Below are 6207 nucleotides of genomic sequence, written 5' to 3'. Positions count from 1 at the left end.
CATGAAGTTTAAGGGTCTTGAGCACAGTGTGAAAAAGCAAAGGGTTTCACTCTCACCCAAGGAGCTCATTAGGACTTTATAGAAACACAAAAAATACTCACACAGTACCAACATTTGCACTGAGGGATACTCACCAGACAAACAGCCTGGTGTCAGGAGGTGCTCATTGTTCTCTTTTTCCAGGCCTGCACACCAATTTAGCAGGCTAACTAAAGGGATCGCTCATTTGTAATCCAGCATTTCAGTCTTTGTAGGAGGGATTCATTTGCCAGCATCTTTTAACTTTGCATCCTTGAAATTCCAGTTTCACTCGGGACAGTATATGTGAGACAAACTGAAACCCACTGGGTAGGATCACACTTACCAAGTGCTATAGCAGCATTAGGAGGCTGTCGTTGTTTGCCATTTCAGGGCAAGCAAACAGTCATTCACAGGACATTTTTAAAAGGCAGCTCCACAAATCCCTTATTGACCAAGGGCCAGGTTCTGCTCTGTTTACCTGCCTTCATTGTGCTCCTTTTCTCCTGGATTTTGGTTGAGATACTAAAGGAGTAAGGCACTACAAAAGATGCATAAGACTGTCAGAGTCTGACCCTAAATGGGGTAAAAATAAAGAACTGCTTTCTTGCCACTAACAAAACAAGTTTGTTCTTCTTGGGCCAAAGTCCGTCTGTCTGTCTACCTGTCTCTACAAAGTGTCAGCATCTTTGGTAAAGGTCCCATGTACCATTACTGGATGATAACACAGTTCACCACAGGTTTGGGTTCAGTATAATACATCTCTTTGAATAAGACACTGGACTGCTAAGGTTTTTGCAGTATTCAGGATAACTCTGAGCATAACAATGTAGGTAGTGAGTCAACCATGTTTTGAAATGATTTTTCATGTGTATTCTTTGAAAGCTGGTGCTCATTGCCTTGGGCAGTGGCAGGCAGCTGGCTGGGTGGCAATCTTTAGTATCATTCTTGGAATTTCCACATTTTCTTTAAAGATAGTTATAACAGATTGGCAAACCAAAGGGATCCACTTTAGATCAAACCCTAAGGGCTTTTTATTTTTCAGGGAAACAAGAAAGTTGTGTAGATATTTTAGTCTGGCAAAGATTCTTTTTAATATTTCACAGTAAGGCATCTTTCCATTAGGAGAACCTATATGGATTCCTGATGATTTCCCACATTCGTGGTGCAAGGTTTTGATCTAAATAAGGGCAACTAACATTAAGGTAACTATACCTTCATTGTTGGCCAGGTGTGGGAAGCTCAAGTAAGGAAATTATTGTTTGTACAGGACTAGCATCTAGGTGTTGTATTCCTCCTATTCCCTTACGTTGACATACATTATGCTATGAAATAAGTGGAGAAACATAGAAGTATTTGTTATTCTGTTTTAATAAATTGGCAGAATAGAGGCAGCCCTGCATTACACCTGTGTATCTTCACTGTGAGCAAAACTAGTTTTGTTGGTCAGTGCGGAGTTTTCCTGCTCTAAAAAAAAAACAGTATGTGAGTGAATTTGGCCTGATCAGTGGATGCAATGTAAAATAAATACAAACAAAATAACATGCTAAGGATATATCATACCCCTTCAGGTCTGTCAAAATGTGTTTGGGTCACCAGCATAATTCAGGAATGCTGTACATTTGCTGATAGATATGTTCATAGTTAATTCTTGGTCAGTGAACCCTGCCTGGCAAACCAGGTGTGATTTATTTGTCATTATTATTGTCTAACATACAAAAACCTGCTTGAGAGTCATTGTAAACCAAACTCATGGGATTCTCTAGCCACTGTTTAGTTACTTTTTAGCTACTATGTCATCTCCATACAATCGTCTTCTCTCATAGATGACAGCTCCCAGGATTCCCTAGCTCCTGCCCCCAAATGTTTCATCTCAGTTTAAGTTTGCTAAGCCAAAGAGCTTCTATAATTTTGAACGGAATTACAGGGGGAAGAAAATTACAGGCCAAAAGAAAAATTACGTGCCTTATTCAAAGGCAATTAAAAGAGTGAAGAGAGATGTTGAGAAGGGTACATTTAGGTGAGGTGGCAGAGAAGAGAAGAAACCATAAGTCCTCTGAGTCACAATTAATACAAAGAGGAATTTTTGTAGATGATATCCACCTATGGATTCACTGTACCTTAGCCAAGCAGGAGGGCCAAGGAACAAAATGCAGACCAGTTAACAGCAATTGCAACCCAACCCCAAACAGCAGTGTGTCCAAAATGGCTGATGTGAAGACTCATGCTGTCATTGGAGCACTGAGTTTATGCTGCACAGATTTACCCAGCAGATTAATAAGATATTGCTGATACATGGATTAGAGAAGATGCAGTGCACGTACACAATCTATTTTGGCATCTTTGCACTTGGGATGCAGAACATGGTGGTGAGCAGCACTTTAAACAGACACTGCCATTTCTGCAGTGAATGTCAGGTTGTGGAGTAGGATTTTGGCCTTTAGCCTTGAAATATATTTAATCAGAGGCATGGTCAAACCACTGTAAACAGGAAGGCTCCTCAAGCTATCACATCAATAACCTCAGATTTTCATTTTGTTCTCTCAGAAGTGGTGCAAACAAACAAATGCAGAAACTGTTCTTTCAGCCGCCATTGCTTTTTAATTACAGTACAAGGAAAAAGTTAGGTCAGCAGTTAATTCAAATGAGTCCACTAAAAGTTATTGCTCTTTAGCAGCAAAATTACATGGCTTGAAGGCTTGTTAGATAAAACATAGCATAAAAATCACCAGTAGGTCATTGATGATTTTAATGTTTCCTGTATGGATTTATTGGCATTCTTGAAAATGCAGAGGCTAGGCATTACTTTATCAACATTTTTCAGAGTAGAATTTTTAGATGAAAACATAAGTTGGAATAAGCTACATCTTTGCTGTGGGTGCTGGTGTGTCCACCAGAATTTAACTCCCAGATATCCAGGGATGAGTCCTTGGTGAGACAGAAGAAGCTGCAACAAATTTGGCAATAATGGTATTCAAGTCGTACAGCACAGGACCTTTACTGCTGTGTTTCCAGAGTCTTTGCTCTATCTGAGAGCACTGCTGAACTTCAAAGTTTTCTTCAGACTTACCTGAAATACAAATAAAGGTTTCTAAGTGTTAGCACTCTATAGTCACAAAGTACCTAGGGATAAATAAAACTTATACCAATTTTTATATCTACATATACAGCTCTTTCACAATGGACCATGTATCACTAGACTTTCCAATTATATTACCACTAGTAATATAAACATTATATATTAAGTATAATATTACAACAGTAATCAGGACAACTAGACAGACACAAAATAAATTTGGGCTTTCCAGTGTTGCATCTATAAAAATAAACCATATGCCCAGAACCAAAAAAAGATCATATGTGAAAACAAACAAAATTCCATACAGTGGTAGAAAAACATTTAGTAATCAAAGACATGAGATGGGCATTGAAAGCATGATGATGTGAAAGTAGCAGGCTTTCTAAAGTGGTATCAAATGGCAAAAAAAATCATAAAGGTGGGTTTAGCTAAAACCAAAGAAAAGGATGATTGCATCAGATCTGAAAAGAAAGAGAGATTTATTGCGCAAGCTGCAAGAGGTTGAGCAGGGGCTCTAACAAGGGCAGATGATGCTAAGATATTAAGAATGTCTCTTCAAGCAGAGTTTTAAAAGTATGCTGAAATATGGGCATGGTTTTGATATTTAGGAAAAAAAAAAAAAAAAAACAAAACAAAACAAAAAAACAAAAAAAAAAAAAAAAAAGCAAAGAGTTGACCGGGCTTTGAATCAAAACAGAAAGTTGATTTTGTAAGTTCTATTGCCTGCAATCATCAAAGAGAAGATCCTGTTGTGGTGATCATCAGTATTATATTTCAAGTAGTTTGAGAGAATAAAAATGGCCCTCCAACTGAGGTTGACATGAGGACAGGCAGAAAATCACATATCCATAAACCCTGCAAGTAATCTATTTCATGATCAGCTCTGACCTTTTGAAAATTGCATTCCCAACTAGAATAATAACTTGGAATATTATCATTTGCTACAAAGTGAAATTTCAGGTGAGTGTTGCCTCTGAAACATGCAGATGATTTTACTGAAGTGTTCCATTTTGATGAGAGTAATTACAGTATATATTTATAGCAGATTTTAGCATTAAAACTGAGTGTCTGTAGTAACAAAACATAAGTTTTCAGTTTTGTTAAGGAATTCATAGATTAAAATTATTTTAGTATTTTAAAACAAGTATTTTCCAACCAAAATATGTTGTCAGAAAGTGTTTAACACACTGTACTGTCTTTAACAATGAAAAATCAGTACCATTGAGATGTTGTTCATTCTTTTGAAGAGGAAAACAAACAAAAAAAAAACAAACAACCAAACAAAAAAAACAACAAACACTTAAATCACGTGAGCACATATGGAAGAAAGAATAGACAAAGTAATTGTATACAGGGGTAGGTGCTATGCACACACCTGGCTAGATTGCAATCTACCTTAATTAAGTAATGGATTTTTTCCTTTTGACTTCTATTTCAATGAGCTGAAAACAGGGGTTAAATAGGGGTTAGTGGGCAATGTGATGTGCTTATAGATGGGCAAAGCAGAATCAGAGTTTGTATGCACAGGACAGACTGACAAACAGTGACAAGTTAAGTAACACACAGTAAACATGCCCTGGCAATTCTCTTTGTAGCATTAGGATGTCTCCTAAATACTTTCTCCCTGTTGGCCCTGAGTCTCAGTTAACTTCTTCCCTAATTTCTTCCCTAATACACACTACCCAGGTATGAATTGCTACATTAAAAAACAGCAACAACAACAAAACCTAACCAACCAATAAAAACAAACAAAACCAAAAACTAACCAACCAACCAAACAACCAAACAGCCAAACAAAAAAAAAACAACAAAACACAAAACCCCTCACAAACCAACCCACCCCCACACTTTCTTTCAAGTAATTATTCAGAAAGATAACTGAGAAACATATGAACAGGCACACACTTGACATCATGGAAATATAAAGAGAAAATTGTGTTTTACTAATGTGATTAACTTCTTCACGGGAAAGACAATGAAAACTGACAGGTGTGAAGTACAAGACATCCAAAGTTGACTACAAAGAGGCTTTTTGACTGAGCATCACATAAAAGATTGATATGTAACATCATCAAATGCGGTATTGATGGTGACATTTTACACAGGGGAAAAATGGTTCTTTAAATGAAATAAGAGAGCAGTATTAAGTAGATATAAATTGAGGAAAGTCATAAGAATTATAACTAGGTACAGATTTTTTCCCAGTAATATATAAACACTCCATAAAAGATATGTATTTGTGCAAAGCAGAGAAAAAATTAAAAGGCTGGATTTACTGAAGAGAAAGAAAATAAATGGTTGAAAATCTTGGAAAAGTGAGATATTTTAAAGTAATGAATCTTACATCACATTTATTGTCAAATCTTATTCTCCCATTTCTGTGAAAATAATCAGAAAAGTTTTTAAGAGTAATAGCAGAAACCCAAATACATTGCTTGATACTTGTGAAAGTTTGGAAAGTAAATAACTTCTTTGTTTGCTGTTTGCTTGGAGAGCAAAATGTAAATGAGTATCTACAGCTTTGTATGCTAATTTGGCATCACATTAAAAGCAGACAATTGAAGAATGCAAAAGGCATTGAGGGCAGGTAATAATAAAATCTGAGGATCTTCTAATCTACAGAAAAAGAAATATTTTCAAGCCAAACTGTAAGGTATTAAAAGAAGAAAACCAGGATTTTTTACATACAATCTTATATTTTTGTCACAGCACAGTTTTCTGCACACAGCCTTGTACCCCATGTTCCTATGAATCTCATTGGTTTTGGAATATTTAAGGCATAATAGTGATTTCTAGTGAAACTTTAAATGGAATAACACATGCTTGAAATAAAGTTCCACGTCGGGAATGAAATAAAATTCCACGTCACCAATACAAAAAGACAATGAAACTATTCTGATTTCAAAATAAATATTCCTAAAATAGATGATGATCTTTTAACAAATTGTCACTTAGGAATTTTCTAAGTCAAATGCCCAAATTGGGTGAGATCCAAAGCAAAGACTAGGTAGAATTTTCATTTTTAGATTTGACTTTAAAACACATGTGTAACTATGTGGTTAGGATGAAAAATACTGACGCTGGTTCATTAACTATAAAAAAGTTAATTT

The sequence above is a fragment of the Anas platyrhynchos genome, chromosome 1 (genome assembly GCF_047663525.1).
Source record: "Anas platyrhynchos isolate ZD024472 breed Pekin duck chromosome 1, IASCAAS_PekinDuck_T2T, whole genome shotgun sequence".
Lineage (NCBI taxonomy): Eukaryota > Metazoa > Chordata > Aves > Anseriformes > Anatidae > Anas > Anas platyrhynchos.
This window is presented reverse-complemented; position numbering follows the sequence as displayed.